This window comes from Rhinoderma darwinii (assembly GCF_050947455.1).
Source record: "Rhinoderma darwinii isolate aRhiDar2 chromosome 5 unlocalized genomic scaffold, aRhiDar2.hap1 SUPER_5_unloc_26, whole genome shotgun sequence".
Taxonomy (NCBI): Eukaryota; Metazoa; Chordata; class Amphibia; order Anura; family Rhinodermatidae; genus Rhinoderma; species Rhinoderma darwinii.
In genome coordinates, this window is record NW_027461783.1 from 52,048 (window position 1) to 71,775 (window position 19,728).

At 47.9% G+C, this 19,728-nt stretch overlaps 13 non-coding genes across 13 annotated transcripts; all 13 read left to right on the forward strand.

Annotated features, from left to right (window-relative positions):
• The first annotated feature begins 533 nt into the window (after positions 1-533).
• Positions 534-724, forward strand: LOC142688816 (U2 spliceosomal RNA). The gene has a single exon (XR_012857862.1). It is a non-coding gene; the product is annotated as a U2 spliceosomal RNA (small nuclear RNA).
• A 1,308-nt stretch (positions 725-2,032) lies between these two features.
• LOC142688817 (U2 spliceosomal RNA) lies at positions 2,033-2,223 on the forward strand. The gene has a single exon (XR_012857863.1). It is a non-coding gene; the product is annotated as a U2 spliceosomal RNA (small nuclear RNA).
• Positions 2,224-3,515: 1,292 nt separating this feature from the next.
• LOC142688798 (U2 spliceosomal RNA) lies at positions 3,516-3,701 on the forward strand. The gene has a single exon (XR_012857849.1). It is a non-coding gene; the product is annotated as a U2 spliceosomal RNA (small nuclear RNA).
• A 1,293-nt stretch (positions 3,702-4,994) lies between these two features.
• LOC142688774 (U2 spliceosomal RNA) lies at positions 4,995-5,184 on the forward strand. The gene has a single exon (XR_012857827.1). It is a non-coding gene; the product is annotated as a U2 spliceosomal RNA (small nuclear RNA).
• A 1,282-nt stretch (positions 5,185-6,466) lies between these two features.
• LOC142688440 (U2 spliceosomal RNA) lies at positions 6,467-6,657 on the forward strand. The gene has a single exon (XR_012857524.1). It is a non-coding gene; the product is annotated as a U2 spliceosomal RNA (small nuclear RNA).
• A 1,275-nt stretch (positions 6,658-7,932) lies between these two features.
• LOC142688803 (U2 spliceosomal RNA) lies at positions 7,933-8,119 on the forward strand. Its single transcript, XR_012857853.1, has one exon. It is a non-coding gene; the product is annotated as a U2 spliceosomal RNA (small nuclear RNA).
• A 1,302-nt stretch (positions 8,120-9,421) lies between these two features.
• On the forward strand, positions 9,422-9,612 carry LOC142688818 (U2 spliceosomal RNA). The gene has a single exon (XR_012857864.1). It is a non-coding gene; the product is annotated as a U2 spliceosomal RNA (small nuclear RNA).
• Positions 9,613-10,896: 1,284 nt separating this feature from the next.
• On the forward strand, positions 10,897-11,087 carry LOC142688819 (U2 spliceosomal RNA). Its single transcript, XR_012857865.1, has one exon. It is a non-coding gene; the product is annotated as a U2 spliceosomal RNA (small nuclear RNA).
• Positions 11,088-12,387: 1,300 nt separating this feature from the next.
• LOC142688821 (U2 spliceosomal RNA) lies at positions 12,388-12,578 on the forward strand. The gene has a single exon (XR_012857867.1). It is a non-coding gene; the product is annotated as a U2 spliceosomal RNA (small nuclear RNA).
• Positions 12,579-13,858: 1,280 nt separating this feature from the next.
• On the forward strand, positions 13,859-14,049 carry LOC142688822 (U2 spliceosomal RNA). The gene has a single exon (XR_012857868.1). It is a non-coding gene; the product is annotated as a U2 spliceosomal RNA (small nuclear RNA).
• A 1,280-nt stretch (positions 14,050-15,329) lies between these two features.
• On the forward strand, positions 15,330-15,520 carry LOC142688824 (U2 spliceosomal RNA). Its single transcript, XR_012857869.1, has one exon. It is a non-coding gene; the product is annotated as a U2 spliceosomal RNA (small nuclear RNA).
• A 1,288-nt stretch (positions 15,521-16,808) lies between these two features.
• Positions 16,809-16,999, forward strand: LOC142688825 (U2 spliceosomal RNA). The gene has a single exon (XR_012857870.1). It is a non-coding gene; the product is annotated as a U2 spliceosomal RNA (small nuclear RNA).
• Positions 17,000-18,287: 1,288 nt separating this feature from the next.
• On the forward strand, positions 18,288-18,478 carry LOC142688826 (U2 spliceosomal RNA). The gene has a single exon (XR_012857871.1). It is a non-coding gene; the product is annotated as a U2 spliceosomal RNA (small nuclear RNA).
• The last annotated feature ends 1,250 nt before the right edge of the window (positions 18,479-19,728 follow it).

The window sequence follows — 19,728 nt, forward strand, 5'->3', positions numbered from 1 at the left end:
CCTCTCAGGCAACACTGAGTGACTGACTGAGCCTCACCGTCTTATATAAAGTTCAGACGGAACTTTGCACGTGTCATAGTGGAGCCCTCAGGATTCCAGAGCCAGCTTTCTGACATCATAATGGGGCCTCAGAGATAAAAGCCTGGGCCCAGGCAGTGTTGGTCAGTGCTGCTCAGCAGGCAGCACTGGACTGGACTGGATTACAGCTGATACAAGGTGTGAAGGAACAAGGGGTGGCTGTGGGCATGCACTTGCTGCCGCTGCCAGTGTTTATCTGCATGGCAGCAGGGCATTTGGGCGTTGCCAGGAAGGCGTTTTTATGTAGATTCCTCCTCTTTCAGCACTGCATTGTGGTGCAAGCAAAAGAAGCAAATCCTGTCTGGCTTCCTCTCCGGCCTTTATTCACCTCCCGTGTAGCTGTGAGTGTGTGAGCCTGCAGGGCCCCATGGAATTGCCTAGAAGTAGGCTGAATCGCTGCAAGGGCTGAACAGCAGTATCGGGCAGGCTCGGGCAACGCGCGGCCCGTTCGGGTTATCGCTTCTCGGCCTTTTGGCTAAGATCAAGTGTAGTATCTGTTCTTATCAGTTTAATATCTGATACGTCCCCTATCTGGGGACCATATATTAAATGGATTTTTAGAACAGGGAGATGGAAATAGAGCTTGCTCTGTCCACTCCACGCATTGACCTGGTATTGCAGTATTTCCAGGACCGGTGCACCCTTTCCTTATGTGTTGACTAAAAGCAGATTCCAAAAGTGTTTTTTGTCTTTGCTATTGTTTCTGTCTTTCTGAAGGGATCTCCCCTTTTAATCCCATTATTTCAACACCTGTTGGACAATGCATGAGTGATAATGAGCTCATTGATTAAATGCAATTAATGAATAGATTGCCACCTCTTGTTGTGTGTCGTCTGTGTTTCTGTGTTTCCGGCATTTCACATTGGAACACCTCATTCACCTTCCTTGTCTTCTCTCCGCCCTCCCTTTTAGGTAAGTTAAAGAGCTGCACCTGAGCCAGCCACTGATTGATTGATTGATTGATTGATTGATTGATTGATTGATTGATTGATTGATTGATTGATTGATTGATTGATGCAGCACAACCGTCAAATAGTGGAGTGGAGTAGGGGAACAGCAAACAGCCAATAAAGCAGCCCGCCCGCTCGCCTGCCCGCCACAATGGACCTACCTGTGTACACTAGATGGATGTGATGGAATGTACTGTCGTCCCTACATTTCAAGAAGAAGTAAGAATTGCAGTTGCAACAAAGCCTTGCTTGCCTACAAAGAGAGCAGCAATTTGGATTTGTTACTATGTTACCTAGAAGAATAACAAACTGTGCAAGGATGGAGGTTGTAGGAGCAAGGAGAAGTTGTCTGTAAAGTTGGTGGATGCCTATTTTCCATTTTGCAGTCCCTTGTCTCCCTCTTGTGGCCTCCTGGAGGCAACTAGCTGTGCAAAAAAAAGACAGCCTGGCGGCCGGCTGTTGCAGTGTTGCCCTCTCAGGCAACACTGAGTGACTGACTGAGCCTCACCGTCTTATATAAAGTTCAGACGGAACTTTGCACGTGTCATAGTGGAGCCCTCAGGATTCCAGAGCCAGCTTTCTGACATCATAATGGGGCCTCAGAGATAAAAGCCTGGGCCCAGGCAGTGTTGGTCAGTGCTGCTCAGCAGGCAGCACTGGACTGGACTGGATTACAGCTGATACAAGGTGTGAAGGAACAAGGGGTGGCTGTGGGCATGCACTTGCTGCCGCTGCCAGTGTTTATCTGCATGGCAGCAGGGCATTTGGGCGTTGCCAGGAAGGCGTTTTTATGTAGATTCCTCCTCTTTCAGCACTGCATTGTGGTGCAAGCAAAAGAAGCAAATCCTGTCTGGCTTCCTCTCCGGCCTTTATTCACCTCCCGTGTAGCTGTGAGTGTGTGAGCCTGCAGGGCCCCATGGAATTGCCTAGAAGTAGGCTGAATCGCTGCAAGGGCTGAACAGCAGTATCGGGCAGGCTCGGGCAACGCGCGGCCCGTTCGGGTTATCGCTTCTCGGCCTTTTGGCTAAGATCAAGTGTAGTATCTGTTCTTATCAGTTTAATATCTGATACGTCCCCTATCTGGGGACCATATATTAAATGGATTTTTAGAACAGGGAGATGGAAATAGAGCTTGCTCTGTCCACTCCACGCATTGACCTGGTATTGCAGTATTTCCAGGACCGGTGCACCCTTTCCTTATGTGTTGACTAAAAGCAGATTCCAAAAGTGTTTTTTGTCTTTGCTATTGTTTCTGTCTTTCTGAAGGGATCTCCCCTTTTAATCCCATTATTTCAACACCTGTTGGACAATGCATGAGTGATAATGAGCTCATTGATTAAATGCAATTAATGAATAGATTGCCACCTCTTGTTGTGTGTCGTCTGTGTTTCTGTGTTTCCGGCATTTCACATTGGAACACCTCATTCACCTTCCTTGTCTTCTCTCCGCCCTCCCTTTTAGGTAAGTTAAAGAGCTGCACCTGAGCCAGCCACTGATTGATTGATTGATTGATTGATTGATTGATTGATTGATTGATTGATTGATTGATGCAGCACAACAGTCAAATAGTGGAGTGGAGTAGGGGAACAGCAAACAGCCAATAAAGCAGCCCGCCCGCTCGCCTGCCCGCCACAATGGACCTACCTGTGTACACTAGATGGATGTGATGGAATGTACTGTCGTCCCTACATTTCAAGAAGAAGTAAGAATTGCAGTTGCAACAAAGCCTTGCTTGCCTACAAAGAGAGCAGCAATTTGGATTTGTTACTATGTTACCTAGAAGAATAACAAACTGTGCAAGGATGGAGGTTGTAGGAGCAAGGAGAAGTTGTCTGTAAAGTTGGTGGATGCCTATTTTCCATTTTGCAGTCCCTTGTCTCCCTCTTGTGGCCTCCTGGAGGCAACTAGCTGTGCAAAAAAAAGACAGCCTGGCGGCCGGCTGTTGCAGTGTTGCCCTCTCAGGCAACACTGAGTGACTGACTGAGCCTCACCGTCTTATATAAAGTTCAGACGGAACTTTGCACGTGTCATAGTGGAGCCCTCAGGATTCCAGAGCCAGCTTTCTGACATCATAATGGGGCCTCAGAGATAAAAGCCTGGGCCCAGGCAGTGTTGGTCAGTGCTGCTCAGCAGGCAGCACTGGACTGGACTGGATTACAGCTGATACAAGGTGTGAAGGAACAAGGGGTGGCTGTGGGCATGCACTTGCTGCCGCTGCCAGTGTTTATCTGCATGGCAGCAGGGCATTTGGGCGTTGCCAGGAAGGCGTTTTTATGTAGATTCCTCCTCTTTCAGCACTGCATTGTGGTGCAAGCAAAAGAAGCAAATCCTGTCTGGCTTCCTCTCCGGCCTTTATTCACCTCCCGTGTAGCTGTGAGTGTGTGAGCCTGCAGGGCCCCATGGAATTGCCTAGAAGTAGGCTGAATCGCTGCAAGGGCTGAACAGCAGTATCGGGCAGGCTCGGGCAACGCGCGGCCCGTTCGGGTTATCGCTTCTCGGCCTTTTGGCTAAGATCAAGTGTAGTATCTGTTCTTATCAGTTTAATATCTGATACGTCCCCTATCTGGGGACCATATATTAAATGGATTTTTAAGGAGATGGAAATAGAGCTTGCTCTGTCCACTCCACGCATTGACCTGGTATTGCAGTATTTCCAGGACCGGTGCACCCTTTCCTTATGTGTTGACTAAAAGCAGATTCCAAAAGTGTTTTTTGTCTTTGCTATTGTTTCTGTCTTTCTGAAGGGATCTCCCCTTTTAATCCCATTATTTCAACACCTGTTGGACAATGCATGAGTGATAATGAGCTCATTGATTAAATGCAATTAATGAATAGATTGCCACCTCTTGTTGTGTGTCGTCTGTGTTTCTGTGTTTCCGGCATTTCACATTGGAACACCTCATTCACCTTCCTTGTCTTCTCTCCGCCCTCCCTTTTAGGTAAGTTAAAGAGCTGCACCTGAGCCAGCCACTGATTGATTGATTGATTGATTGATTGATTGATTGATTGATTGATTGATTGATTGATGCAGCACAACAGTCAAATAGTGGAGTGGAGTAGGGGAACAGCAAACAGCCAATAAAGCAGCCCGCCCGCTCGCCTGCCCGCCACAATGGACCTACCTGTGTACACTAGATGGATGTGATGGAATGTACTGTCGTCCCTACATTTCAAGAAGAAGTAAGAATTGCAGTTGCAACAAAGCCTTGCTTGCCTACAAAGAGAGCAGCAATTTGGATTTGTTACTATGTTACCTAGAAGAATAACAAACTGTGCAAGGATGGAGGTTGTAGGAGCAAGGAGAAGTTGTCTGTAAAGTTGGTGGATGCCTATTTTCCATTTTTGCAGTCCCTTGTCTCCCTCTTGTGGCCTCCTGGAGGCAACTAGCTGTGCAAAAAAAAGACAGCCTGGCGGCCGGCTGTTGCAGTGTTGCCCTCTCAGGCAACACTGAGTGACTGACTGAGCCTCACCGTCTTATATAAAGTTCAGACGGAACCTTTGCACGTGTCATAGTGGAGCCCTCAGGATTCCAGAGCCAGCTTTCTGACATCATAATGGGGCCTCAGAGATAAAAGCCTGGGCCCAGGCAGTGTTGGTCAGTGCTGCTCAGCAGGCAGCACTGGACTGGACTGGATTACAGCTGATACAAGGTGTGAAGGAACAAGGGGTGGCTGTGGGCATGCACTTGCTGCCGCTGCCAGTGTTTATCTGCATGGCAGCAGGGCATTTGGGCGTTGCCAGGAAGGCGTTTTTATGTAGATTCCTCCTCTTTCAGCACTGCATTGTGGTGCAAGCAAAAGAAGCAAATCCTGTCTGGCTTCCTCTCCGGCCTTTATTCACCTCCCGTGTAGCTGTGAGTGTGTGAGCCTGCAGGCCCCATGGAATTGCCTAGAAGTAGGCTGAATCGCTGCAAGGGCTGAACAGCAGTATCGGGCAGGCTCGGGCAACGCGCGGCCCGTTCGGGTTATCGCTTCTCGGCCTTTTGGCTAAGATCAAGTGTAGTATCTGTTCTTATCAGTTTAATATCTGATACGTCCCCTATCTGGGGACATATATTAAATGGATTTTTAGAACAGGGAGATGGAAATAGAGCTTGCTCTGTCCACTCCACGCATTGACCTGGTATTGCAGTATTTCCAGGACCGGTGCACCCTTTCCTTATGTGTTGACTAAAAGCAGATTCCAAAAGTGTTTTTTGTCTTTGCTATTGGTTCTGTCTTTCTGAAGGGATCTCCCCTTTTAATCCCATTATTTCAACACCTGTTGGACAATGCATGAGTGATAATGAGCTCATTGATTAAATGCAATTAATGAATAGATTGCCACCTCTTGTTGTGTGTCGTCTGTGTTTCTGTGTTTCCGGCATTTCACATTGGAACACCTCATTCACCTTCCTTGTCTTCTCTCCGCCCTCCCTTTTAGGTAAGTTAAAGAGCTGCACCTGAGCCAGCCACTGATTGATTGATTGATTGATTGATTGATTGATTGATTGATTGATGCAGCACAACAGTCAAATAGTGGAGTGGAGTAGGGGAACAGCAAACAGCCAATAAAGCAGCCCGCCCGCTCGCCTGCCCGCCACAATGGACCTACCTGTGTACACTAGATGGATGTGATGGAATGTACTGTCGTCCCTACATTTCAAGAAGAAGTAAGAATTGCAGTTGCAACAAAGCCTTGCTTGCCTACAAAGAGAGCAGCAATTTGGATTTGTTACTATGTTACCTAGAAGAATAACAAACTGTGCAAGGATGGAGGTTGTAGGAGCAAGGAGAAGTTGTCTGTAAGTTGGTGGATGCCTATTTTCCATTTTTGCAGTCCCTTGTCTCCCTCTTGTGGCCTCCTGGAGGCAACTAGCTGTGCAAAAAAAAGACAGCCTGGCGGCCGGCTGTTGCAGTGTTGCCCTCTCAGGCAACACTGAGTGACTGACTGAGCCTCACCGTCTTATATAAAGTTCAGACGGAACTTTGCACGTGTCATAGTGGAGCCCTCAGGATTCCAGAGCCAGCTTTCTGACATCATAATGGGGCCTCAGAGATAAAAGCCTGGGCCCAGGCAGTGTTGGTCAGTGCTGCTCAGCAGGCAGCACTGGACTGGACTGGATTACAGCTGATACAAGGTGTGAAGGAACAAGGGGTGGCTGTGGGCATGCACTTGCTGCCGCTGCCAGTGTTTATCTGCATGGCAGCAGGGCATTTGGGCGTTGCCAGGAAGGCGTTTTTATGTAGATTCCTCTTCTTTCAGCACTGCAATTGTGGGTGCAAGCAAAAGAAGCAAATCCTGTCTGGCTTCCTCTCCGGCCTTTATTCACCTCCCGTGTAGCTGTGAGTGTGTGAGCCTGCAGGGCCCCATGGAATTGCCTAGAAGTAGGCTGAATCGCTGCAAGGGCTGAACAGCAGTATCGGGCAGGCTCGGGCAACGCGCGGCCCGTTCGGGTTATCGCTTCTCGGCCTTTTGGCTAAGATCAAGTGTAGTATCTGTTCTTATCAGTTTAATATCTGATACGTCCCCTATCTGGGGACCATATATTAAATGGATTTTTAGAACAGGGAGATGAAAATAGAGCTTGCTCTGTCCACTCCACGCATTGACCTGGTATTGCAGTATTTCCAGGACCGGTGCACCCTTCCTTATGTGTTGACTAAAAGCAGATTCCAAAAGTGTTTTTTGTCTTTGCTATTGTTTCTGTCTTTCTGAAGGGATCTCCCCTTTTAATCCCATTATTTCAACACCTGTTGGACAATGCATGAGTGATAATGAGCTCATTGATTAAATGCAATTAATGAATAGATTGCCACCTCTTGTTGTGTGTCGTCTGTGTTTCTGTGTTTCCGGCATTTCACATTGGAACACCTCATTCACCTTCCTTGTCTTCTCTCCGCCCTCCCTTTTAGGTAAGTTAAAGAGCTGCACCTGAGCCAGCCACTGATGGATTGATTGATTGATTGATTGATTGATTGATTGATTGATGCAGCACAACAGTCAAATAGTGGAGTGGAGTAGGGGAACAGCAAACAGCCAATAAAGCAGCCCGCCCGCTCGCCTGCCCGCCACAATGGACCTACCTGTGTACACTAGATGGATGTGATGGAATGTACTGTCGTCCCTACATTTCAAGAAGAAGTAAGAATTGCAGTTGCAACAAAGCCTTGCTTGCCTACAAAGAGAGCAGCAATTTGGATTTGTTACTATGTTACCTAGAAGAATAACAAACTGTGCAAGATGGAGGTTGTAGGAGCAAGGAGAAGTTGTCTGTAAAGTTGGTGGATGCCTATTTTCCATTTTGCAGTCCCTTGTCTCCCTCTTGTGGCCTCCTGGAGGCAACTAGCTGTGCAAAAAAAAGACAGCCTGGCGGCCGGCTGTTGCAGTGTTGCCCTCTCAGGCAACACTGAGTGACTGACTGAGCCTCACCGTCTTATATAAAGTTCAGACGGAACTTTGCACGTGTCATAGTGGAGCCCTCAGGATTCCAGAGCCAGCTTTCTGACATCATAATGGGGCCTCAGAGATAAAAGCCTGGGCCCAGGCAGTGTTGGTCAGTGCTGCTCAGCAGGCAGCACTGGACTGGACTGGATTACAGCTGATACAAGGTGTGAAGGAACAAGGGTGGCTGTGGGCATGCACTTGCTGCCGCTGCCAGTGTTTATCTGCATGGCAGCAGGGCATTTGGGCGTTGCCAGGAAGGCGTTTTTATGTAGATTCCTCCTCTTTCAGCACTGCATGTGGTGCAAGCAAAAGAAGCAAATCCTGTCTGGCTTCCTCTCCGGCCTTTATTCACCTCCCGTGTAGCTGTGAGTGTGTGAGCCTGCAGGGCCCCATGGAATTGCCTAGAAGTAGGCTGAATCGCTGCAAGGGCTGAACAGCAGTATCGGGCAGGCTCGGGCAACGCGCGGCCCGTTCGGGTATCGCTTCTCGGCCTTTGCTAAGATCAAGTGTAGTATCTGTTCTTATCAGTTAATATCTGATACGTCCCCTATCTGGGGACCATATATTAAATGGATTTTTAGAACAGGGAGATGGAAATAGAGCTTGCTCTGTCACTCCACGCATTGACCTGGTATTGCAGTATTTCCAGGACCGGTGCACCCTTCCTTATGTGTTGACTAAAAGCAGATTCCAAAAGTGTTTTTTGTCTTTGCTATTGTTTCTGTCTTTCTGAAGGGATCTCCCCTTTTAATCCCATTATTTCAACACCTGTTGGACAATTGCATGAGTGATAATGAGCTCATTGATTAAATGCAATTAATGAATAGATTGCCACCTCTTGTTGTGTGTCGTCTGTGTTTCTGTGTTTCCGGCATTTCACATTGGAACACCTCATTCACCTTCCTTGTCTTCTCTCCGCCCTCCCTTTTAGGTAAGTTAAAGAGCTGCACCTGAGCCAGCCACTGATTGATTGATTGATTGATTGATTGATTGATTGATTGATTGATTGATTGATTGATTGATTGATTGATGCAGCACAACAGTCAAATAGTGGAGTGGAGTAGGGGAACAGCAAACAGCAATAAAGCAGCCCGCCCGCTCGCCTGCCCGCCACATGGACCTACCTGTGTACACTAGATGGATGTGATGGAATGTACTGTCGTCCCTACATTTCAAGAAGAAGTAAGAATTGCAGTTGCAACAAAGCCTTGCTTGCCTACAAAGAGAGCAGCAATTTGGATTTGTTACTATGTTACCTAGAAGAATAACAAACTGTGCAAGGATGGAGGTTGTAGGAGCAAGGAGAAGTTGTCTGTAAAGTTGGTGGATGCCTATTTTCCATTTTGCAGTCCCTTGTCTCCCTCTTGTGGCCTCCTGGAGGCAACTAGCTGTGCAAAAAAAAGACAGCCTGGCGGCCGGCTGTTGCAGTGTTGCCCTCTCAGGCAACACTGAGTGACTGACTGAGCCTCACCGTCTTATATAAAGTTCAGACGGAACTTTGCACGTGTCATAGTGGAGCCCTCAGGATTCCAGAGCCAGCTTTCTGACATCATAATGGGGCCTCAGAGATAAAAGCCTGGGCCCAGGCAGTGTTGGTCAGTGCTGCTCAGCAGGCAGCACTGGACTGGACTGGATTACAGCTGATACAAGGTGTGAAGGAACAAGGGGTGGCTGTGGGCATGCACTTGCTGCCGCTGCCAGTGTTTATCTGCATGGCAGCAGGGCATTTGGGCGTTGCCAGGAAGGCGTTTTTATGTAGATTCCTCCTCTTTCAGCACTGCATTGTGGTGCAAGCAAAAGAAGCAAATCCTGTCTGGCTTCCTCTCCGGCCTTTATTCACCTCCCGTGTAGCTGTGAGTGTGTGAGCCTGCAGGGCCCCATGGAATTGCCTAGAAGTAGGCTGAATCGCTGCAAGGGCTGAACAGCAGTATCGGGCAGGCTCGGGCAACGCGCGGCCCGTTCGGGTTATCGCTTCTCGGCCTTTTGGCTAAGATCAAGTGTAGTATCTGTTCTTATCAGTTTAATATCTGATACGTCCCCTATCTGGGGACCATATATTAAATGGATTTTTAGAACAGGGAGATGGAAATAGAGCTTGCTCTGTCCACTCCACGCATTGACCTGGTATTGCAGTATTTCCAGGACCGGTGCACCCTTTCCTTATGTGTTGACTAAAAGCAGATTCCAAAAGTGTTTTTTGTCTTTGCTATTGTTTCTGTCTTTCTGAAGGGATCTCCCCTTTTAATCCCATTATTTCAACACCTGTTGGACAATGCATGAGTGATAATGAGCTCATTGATTAAATGCAATTAATGAATAGATTGCCACCTCTTGTTGTGTGTCGTCTGTGTTTCTGTGTTTCCGGCATTTCACATTGGAACACCTCATTCACCTTCCTTGTCTTCTCTCCGCCCTCCCTTTTAGGTAAGTTAAAGAGCTGCACCTGAGCCAGCCACTGATTGATTGATTGATTGATTGATTGATTGATTGATTGATTGATTGATGCAGCACAACAGTCAAATAGTGGAGTGGAGTAGGGGAACAGCAAACAGCCAATAAAGCAGCCCGCCCGCTCGCCTGCCCGCCACAATGGACCTACCTGTGTACACTAGATGGATGTGATGGAATGTACTGTCGTCCCTACATTTCAAGAAGAAGTAAGAATTGCAGTTGCAACAAAGCCTTGCTTGCCTACAAAGAGAGCAGCAATTTGGATTTGTTACTATGTTACCTAGAAGAATAACAAACTGTGCAAGGATGGAGGTTGTAGGAGCAAGGAGAAGTTGTCTGTAAAGTTGGTGGATGCCTATTTTCCATTTTGCAGTCCCTTGTCTCCCTCTTGTGGCCTCCTGGAGGCAACTAGCTGTGCAAAAAAAAGACAGCCTGGCGGCCGGCTGTTGCAGTGTTGCCCTCTCAGGCAACACTGAGTGACTGACTGAGCCTCACCGTCTTATATAAAGTTCAGACGGAACTTTGCACGTGTCATAGTGGAGCCCTCAGGATTCCAGAGCCAGCTTTCTGACATCATAATGGGGCCTCAGAGATAAAAGCCTGGGCCCAGGCAGTGTTGGTCAGTGCTGCTCAGCAGGCAGCACTGGACTGGACTGGATTACAGCTGATACAAGGTGTGAAGGAACAAGGGGTGGCTGTGGGCATGCACTTGCTGCCGCTGCCAGTGTTTATCTGCATGGCAGCAGGGCATTTGGGCGTTGCCAGGAAGGCGTTTTTATGTAGATTCCTCCTCTTTCAGCACTGCATTGTGGTGCAAGCAAAAGAAGCAAATCCTGTCTGGCTTCCTCTCCGGCCTTTATTCACCTCCCGTGTAGCTGTGAGTGTGTGAGCCTGCAGGGCCCCATGGAATTGCCTAGAAGTAGGCTGAATCGCTGCAAGGGCTGAACAGCAGTATCGGGCAGGCTCGGGCAACGCGCGGCCCGTTCGGGTTATCGCTTCTCGGCCTTTTGGCTAAGATCAAGTGTAGTATCTGTTCTTATCAGTTTAATATCTGATACGTCCCCTATCTGGGGACCATATATTAAATGGATTTTTAGAACAGGGAGATGGAAATAGAGCTTGCTCTGTCCACTCCACGCATTGACCTGGTATTGCAGTATTTCCAGGACCGGTGCACCCTTTCCTTATGTGTTGACTAAAAGCAGATTCCAAAAGTGTTTTTTGTCTTTGCTATTGTTTCTGTCTTTCTGAAGGGATCTCCCCTTTTAATCCCATTATTTCAACACCTGTTGGACAATGCATGAGTGATAATGAGCTCATTGATTAAATGCAATTAATGAATAGATTGCCACCTCTTGTTGTGTGTCGTCTGTGTTTCTGTGTTTCCGGCATTTCACATTGGAACACCTCATTCACCTTCCTTGTCTTCTCTCCGCCCTCCCTTTTAGGTAAGTTAAAGAGCTGCACCTGAGCCAGCCACTGATTGATTGATTGATTGATTGATTGATTGATTGATTGATTGATTGATTGATTGATTGATTGATGCAGCACAACAGTCAAATAGTGGAGTGGAGTAGGGGAACAGCAAACAGCCAATAAAGCAGCCCGCCCGCTCGCCTGCCCGCCACAATGGACCTACCTGTGTACACTAGATGGATGTGATGGAATGTACTGTCGTCCCTACATTTCAAGAAGAAGTAAGAATTGCAGTTGCAACAAAGCCTTGCTTGCCTACAAAGAGAGCAGCAATTTGGATTTGTTACTATGTTACCTAGAAGAATAACAAACTGTGCAAGGATGGAGGTTGTAGGAGCAAGGAGAAGTTGTCTGTTAAGTTGGTGGATGCCTATTTTCCATTTTGCAGTCCCTTGTCTCCCTCTTGTGGCCTCCTGGAGGCAACTAGCTGTGCAAAAAAAAGACAGCCTGGCGGCCGGCTGTTGCATTGTTGCCCTCTCAGGCAACACTGAGTGACTGACTGAGCCTCACCGTCTTATATAAAGTTCAGACGGAACTTTGCACGTGTCATAGTGGAGCCCTCAGGATTCCAGAGCCAGCTTTCTGACATCATAATGGGGCCTCAGAGATAAAAGCCTGGGCCCAGGCAGTGTTGGTCAGTGCTGCTCAGCAGGCAGCACTGGACTGGACTGGATTACAGCTGATACAAGGTGTGAAGGAACAAGGGGTGGCTGTGGGCATGCACTTGCTGCCGCTGCCAGTGTTTATCTGCATGGCAGCAGGGCATTTGGGCGTTGCCAGGAAGGCGTTTTTATGTAGATTCCTCCTCTTTCAGCACTGCATTGTGGTGCAAGCAAAAGAAGCAAATCCTGTCTGGCTTCCTCTCCGGCCTTTATTCACCTCCCGTGTAGCTGTGAGTGTGTGAGCCTGCAGGGCCCCATGGAATTGCCTAGAAGTAGGCTGAATCGCTGCAAGGGCTGAACAGCAGTATCGGGCAGGCTCGGGCAACGCGCGGCCCGTTCGGGTTATCGCTTCTCGGCCTTTTGGCTAAGATCAAGTGTAGTATCTGTTCTTATCAGTTTAATATCTGATACGTCCCCTATCTGGGGACCATATATTAAATGGATTTTTAGAACAGGGAGATGGAAATAGAGCTTGCTCTGTCCACTCCACGCATTGACCTGGTATTGCAGTATTTCCAGGACCGGTGCACCCTTTCCTTATGTGTTGACTAAAAGCAGATTCCAAAAGTGTTTTTTGTCTTTGCTATTGTTTCTGTCTTTCTGAAGGGATCTCCCCTTTTAATCCCATTATTTCAACACCTGTTGGACAATGCATGAGTGATAATGAGCTCATTGATTAAATGCAATTAATGAATAGATTGCCACCTCTTGTTGTGTGTCGTCTGTGTTTCTGTGTTTCCGGCATTTCACATTGGAACACCTCATTCACCTTCCTTGTCTTCTCTCCGCCCTCCCTTTTAGGTAAGTTAAAGAGCTGCACCTGAGCCAGCCACTGATTGATTGATTGATTGATTGATTGATTGATTGATTGATTGATGCAGCACAACAGTCAAATAGTGGAGTGGAGTAGGGGAACAGCAAACAGCCAATAAAGCAGCCCGCCCGCTCGCCTGCCCGCCACAATGGACCTACCTGTGTACACTAGATGGATGTGATGGAATGTACTGTCGTCCCTACATTTCAAGAAGAAGTAAGAATTGCAGTTGCAACAAAGCCTTGCTTGCCTACAAAGAGAGCAGCAATTTGGATTTGTTACTATGTTACCTAGAAGAATAACAAACTGTGCAAGGATGGAGGTTGTAGGAGCAAGGAGAAGTTGTCTGTAAAGTTGGTGGATGCCTATTTTCCATTTTGCAGTCCCTTGTCTCCCTCTTGTGGCCTCCTGGAGGCAACTAGCTGTGCAAAAAAAAGACAGCCTGGCGGCCGGCTGTTGCAGTGTTGCCCTCTCAGGCAACACTGAGTGACTGACTGAGCCTCACCGTCTTATATAGAGTTCAGACGGAACTTTGCACGTGTCATAGTGGAGCCCTCAGGATTCCAGAGCCAGCTTTCTGACATCATAATGGGGCCTCAGAGATAAAAGCCTGGGCCCAGGCAGTGTTGGTCAGTGCTGCTCAGCAGGCAGCACTGGACTGGACTGGATTACAGCTGATACAAGGTGTGAAGGAACAAGGGGTGGCTGTGGGCATGCACTTGCTGCCGCTGCCAATGTTTATCTGCATGGCAGCAGGGCATTTGGGCGTTGCCAGGAAGGCGTTTTTATGTAGATTCCTCCTCTTTCAGCACTGCATTGTGGTGCAAGCAAAAGAAGCAAATCCTGTCTGGCTTCCTCTCCGGCCTTTATTCACCTCCCGTGTAGCTGTGAGTGTGTGAGCCTGCAGGGCCCCATGGAATTGCCTAGAAGTAGGCTGAATCGCTGCAAGGGCTGAACAGCAGTATCGGGCAGGCTCGGGCAACGCGCGGCCCGTTCGGGTTATCGCTTCTCGGCCTTTTGGCTAAGATCAAGTGTAGTATCTGTTCTTATCAGTTTAATATCTGATACGTCCCCTATCTGGGGACCATATATTAAATGGATTTTTAGAACAGGGAGATGGAAATAGAGCTTGCTCTGTCCACTCCACGCATTGACCTGGTATTGCAGTATTTCCAGGACCGGTGCACCCTTTCCTTATGTGTTGACTAAAAGCAGATTCCAAAAGTGTTTTTTGTCTTTGCTATTGTTTCTGTCTTTCTGAAGGGATCTCCCCTTTTAATCCCATTATTTCAACACCTGTTGGACAATGCATGAGTGATAATGAGCTCATTGATTAAATGCAATTAATGAATAGATTGCCACCTCTTGTTGTGTGTCGTCTGTGTTTCTGTGTTTCCGGCATTTCACATTGGAACACCTCATTCACCTTCCTTGTCTTCTCTCCGCCCTCCCTTTTAGGTAAGTTAAAGAGCTGCACCTGAGCCAGCCACTGATTGATTGATTGATTGATTGATTGATTGATTGATTGATTGATGCAGCACAACAGTCAAATAGTGGAGTGGAGTAGGGGAACAGCAAACAGCCAATAAAGCAGCCCGCCCGCTCGCCTGCCCGCCACAATGGACCTACCTGTGTACACTAGATGGATGTGATGGAATGTACTGTCGTCCCTACATTTCAAGAAGAAGTAAGAATTGCAGTTGCAACAAAGCCTTGCTTGCCTACAAAGAGAGCAGCAATTTGGATTTGTTACTATGTTACCTAGAAGAATAACAAACTGTGCAAGGATGGAGGTTGTAGGAGCAAGGAGAAGTTGTCTGTAAAGTTGGTGGATGCCTATTTTCCATTCTGCAGTCCCTTGTCTCCCTCTTGTGGCCTCCTGGAGGCAACTAGCTGTGCAAAAAAAAGACAGCCTGGCGGCCGGCTGTTGCAGTGTTGCCCTCTCAGGCAACACTGAGTGACTGACTGAGCCTCACCGTCTTATATAAAGTTCAGACGGAACTTTGCACGTGTCATAGTGGAGCCCTCAGGATTCCAGAGCCAGCTTTCTGACATCATAATGGGGCCTCAGAGATAAAAGCCTGGGCCCAGGCAGTGTTGGTCAGTGCTGCTCAGCAGGCAGCACTGGACTGGACTGGATTACAGCTGATACAAGGTGTGAAGGAACAAGGGGTGGCTGTGGGCATGCACTTGCTGCCGCTGCCAGTGTTTATCTGCATGGCAGCAGGGCATTTGGGCGTTGCCAGGAAGGCGTTTTTATGTAGATTCCTCCTCTTTCAGCACTGCATTGTGGTGCAAGCAAAAGAAGCAAATCCTGTCTGGCTTCCTCTCCGGCCTTTATTCACCTCCCGTGTAGCTGTGAGTGTGTGAGCCTGCAGGGCCCCATGGAATTGCCTAGAAGTAGGCTGAATCGCTGCAAGGGCTGAACAGCAGTATCGGGCAGGCTCGGGCAACGCGCGGCCCGTTCGGGTTATCGCTTCTCGGCCTTTTGGCTAAGATCAAGTGTAGTATCTGTTCTTATCAGTTTAATATCTGATACGTCCCCTATCTGGGGACCATATATTAAATGGATTTTTAGAACAGGGAGATGGAAATAGAGCTTGCTCTGTCCACTCCACGCATTGACCTGGTATTGCAGTATTTCCAGGACCGGTGCACCCTTTCCTTATGTGTTGACTAAAAGCAGATTCCAAAAGTGTTTTTTGTCTTTGCTATTGTTTCTGTCTTTCTGAAGGGATCTCCCCTTTTAATCCCATTATTTCAACACCTGTTGGACAATGCATGAGTGATAATGAGCTCATTGATTAAATGCAATTAATGAATAGATTGCCACCTCTTGTTGTGTGTCGTCTGTGTTTCTGTGTTTCCGGCATTTCACATTGGAACACCTCATTCACCTTCCTTGTCTTCTCTCCGCCCTCCCTTTTAGGTAAGTTAAAGAGCTGCACCTGAGCCAGCCACTGATTGATTGATTGATTGATTGATTGATTGATTGATTGATTGATTGATTGATGCAGCACAACAGTCAAATAGTGGAGTGGAGTAGGGGAACAGCAAACAGCCAATAAAGCAGCCCGCCCGCTCGCCTGCCCGCCACAATGGACCTACCTGTGTACACTAGATGGATGTGATGGAATGTACTGTCGTCCCTACATTTCAAGAAGAAGTAAGAATTGCAGTTGCAACAAAGCCTTGCTTGCCTACAAAGAGAGCAGCAATTTGGATTTGTTACTATGTTACCTAGAAGAATAACAAACTGTGCAAGGATGGAGGTTGTAGGAGCAAGGAGAAGTTGTCTGTAAAGTTGGTGGATGCCTATTTTCCATTCTGCAGTCCCTTGTCTCCCTCTTGTGGCCTCCTGGAGGCAACTAGCTGTGCAAAAAAAAGACAGCCTGGCGGCCGGCTGTTGCAGTGTTGCCCTCTCAGGCAACACTGAGTGACTGACTGAGCCTCACCGTCTTATATAAAGTTCAGACGGAACTTTGCACGTGTCATAGTGGAGCCCTCAGGATTCCAGAGCCAGCTTTCTGACATCATAATGGGGCCTCAGAGATAAAAGCCTGGGCCCAGGCAGTGTTGGTCAGTGCTGCTCAGCAGGCAGCACTGGACTGGACTGGATTACAGCTGATACAAGGTGTGAAGGAACAAGGGGTGGCTGTGGGCATGCACTTGCTGCCGCTGCCAGTGTTTATCTGCATGGCAGCAGGGCATTTGGGCGTTGCCAGGAAGGCGTTTTTATGTAGATTCCTCCTCTTTCAGCACTGCATTGTGGTGCAAGCAAAAGAAGCAAATCCTGTCTGGCTTCCTCTCCGGCCTTTATTCACCTCCCGTGTAGCTGTGAGTGTGTGAGCCTGCAGGGCCCCATGGAATTGCCTAGAAGTAGGCTGAATCGCTGCAAGGGCTGAACAGCAGTATCGGGCAGGCTCGGGCAACGCGCGGCCCGTTCGGGTTATCGCTTCTCGGCCTTTTGGCTAAGATCAAGTGTAGTATCTGTTCTTATCAGTTTAATATCTGATACGTCCCCTATCTGGGGACCATATATTAAATGGATTTTTAGAACAGGGAGATGGAAATAGAGCTTGCTCTGTCCACTCCACGCATTGACCTGGTATTGCAGTATTTCCAGGACCGGTGCACCCTTTCCTTATGTGTTGACTAAAAGCAGATTCCAAAAGTGTTTTTTGTCTTTGCTATTGTTTCTGTCTTTCTGAAGGGATCTCCCCTTTTAATCCCATTATTTCAACACCTGTTGGACAATGCATGAGTGATAATGAGCTCATTGATTAAATGCAATTAATGAATAGATTGCCACCTCTTGTTGTGTGTCGTCTGTGTTTCTGTGTTTCCGGCATTTCACATTGGAACACCTCATTCACCTTCCTTGTCTTCTCTCCGCCCTCCCTTTTAGGTAAGTTAAAGAGCTGCACCTGAGCCAGCCACTGATTGATTGATTGATTGATTGATTGATTGATTGATTGATTGATTGATTGATGCAGCACAACAGTCAAATAGTGGAGTGGAGTAGGGGAACAGCAAACAGCCAATAAAGCAGCCCGCCCGCTCGCCTGCCCGCCACAATGGACCTACCTGTGTACACTAGATGGATGTGATGGAATGTACTGTCGTCCCTACATTTCAAGAAGAAGTAAGAATTGCAGTTGCAACAAAGCCTTGCTTGCCTACAAAGAGAGCAGCAATTTGGATTTGTTACTATGTTACCTAGAAGAATAACAAACTGTGCAAAGATGGAGGTTGTAGGAGCAAGGAGAAGTTGTCTGTAAAGTTGGTGGATGCCTATTTTCCATTTTGCAGTCCCTTGTCTCCCTCTTGTGGCCTCCTGGAGGCAACTAGCTGTGCAAAAAAAAGACAGCCTGGCGGCCGGCTGTTGCAGTGTTGCCCTCTCAGGCAACACTGAGTGACTGACTGAGCCTCACCGTCTTATATAAAGTTCAGACGGAACTTTGCACGTGTCATAGTGGAGCCCTCAGGATTCCAGAGCCAGCTTTCTGACATCATAATGGGGCCTCAGAGATAAAAGCCTGGGCCCAGGCAGTGTTGGTCAGTGCTGCTCAGCAGGCAGCACTGGACTGGACTGGATTACAGCTGATACAAGGTGTGAAGGAACAAGGGGTGGCTGTGGGCATGCACTTGCTGCCGCTGCCAGTGTTTATCTGCATGGCAGCAGGGCATTTGGGCGTTGCCAGGAAGGCGTTTTTATGTAGATTCCTCCTCTTTCAGCACTGCATTGTGGTGCAAGCAAAAGAAGCAAATCCTGTCTGGCTTCCTCTCCGGCCTTTATTCACCTCCCGTGTAGCTGTGAGTGTGTGAGCCTGCAGGGCCCCATGGAATTGCCTAGAAGTAGGCTGAATCGCTGCAAGGGCTGAACAGCAGTATCGGGCAGGCTCGGGCAACGCGCGGCCCGTTCGGGTTATCGCTTCTCGGCCTTTTGGCTAAGATCAAGTGTAGTATCTGTTCTTATCAGTTTAATATCTGATACGTCCCCTATCTGGGGACCATATATTAAATGGATTTTTAGAACAGGGAGATGGAAATAGAGCTTGCTCTGTCCACTCCACGCATTGACCTGGTATTGCAGTATTTCCAGGACCGGTGCACCCTTTCCTTATGTGTTGACTAAAAGCAGATTCCAAAAGTGTTTTTTGTCTTTGCTATTGTTTCTGTCTTTCTGAAGGGATCTCCCCTTTTAATCCCATTATTTCAACACCTGTTGGACAATGCATGAGTGATAATGAGCTCATTGATTAAATGCAATTAATGAATAGATTGCCACCTCTTGTTGTGTGTCGTCTGTGTTTCTGTGTTTCCGGCATTTCACATTGGAACACCTCATTCACCTTCCTTGTCTTCTCTCCGCCCTCCCTTTTAGGTAAGTTAAAGAGCTGCACCTGAGCCAGCCACTGATTGATTGATTGATTGATTGATTGATTGATTGATTGATTGATTGATTGATTCATTGATTGATTGATTGATGCAGCACAACAGTCAAATAGTGGAGTGGAGTAGGGGAACAGCAAACAGCCAATAAAGCAGCCCGCCCGCTCGCCTGCCCGCCACAATGGACCTACCTGTGTACACTAGATGGATGTGATGGAATGTACTGTCGTCCCTACATTTCAAGAAGAAGTAAGAATTGCAGTTGCAACAAAGCCTTGCTTGCCTACAAAGAGAGCAGCAATTTGGATTTGTTACTATGTTACCTAGAAGAATAACAAACTGTGCAAGGATGGAGGTTGTAGGAGCAAGGAGAAGTTGTCTGTAAAGTTGGTGGATGCCTATTTTCCATTTTGCAGTCCCTTGTCTCCCTCTTGTGGCCTCCTGGAGGCAACTAGCTGTGCAAAAAAAAGACAGCCTGGCGGCCGGCTGTTGCAGTGTTGCCCTCTCAGGCAACACTGAGTGACTGACTGAGCCTCACCGTCTTATATAAAGTTCAGACGGAACTTTGCACGTGTCATAGTGGAGCCCTCAGGATTCCAGAGCCAGCTTTCTGACATCATAATGGGGCCTCAGAGATAAAAGCCTGGGCCCAGGCAGTGTTGGTCAGTGCTGCTCAGCAGGCAGCACTGGACTGGACTGGATTACAGCTGATACAAGGTGTAAAGGAACAAGGGGTGGCTGTGGGCATGCACTTGCTGCCGCTGCCAGTGTTTATCTGCATGGCAGCAGGGCATTTGGGCGTTGCCAGGAAGGCGTTTTTATGTAGATTCCTCCTCTTTCAGCACTGCATTGTGGTGCAAGCAAAAGAAGCAAATCCTGTCTGGCTTCCTCTCCGGCCTTTATTCACCTCCCGTGTAGCTGTGAGTGTGTGAGCCTGCAGGGCCCCATGGAATTGCCTAGAAGTAGGCTGAATCGC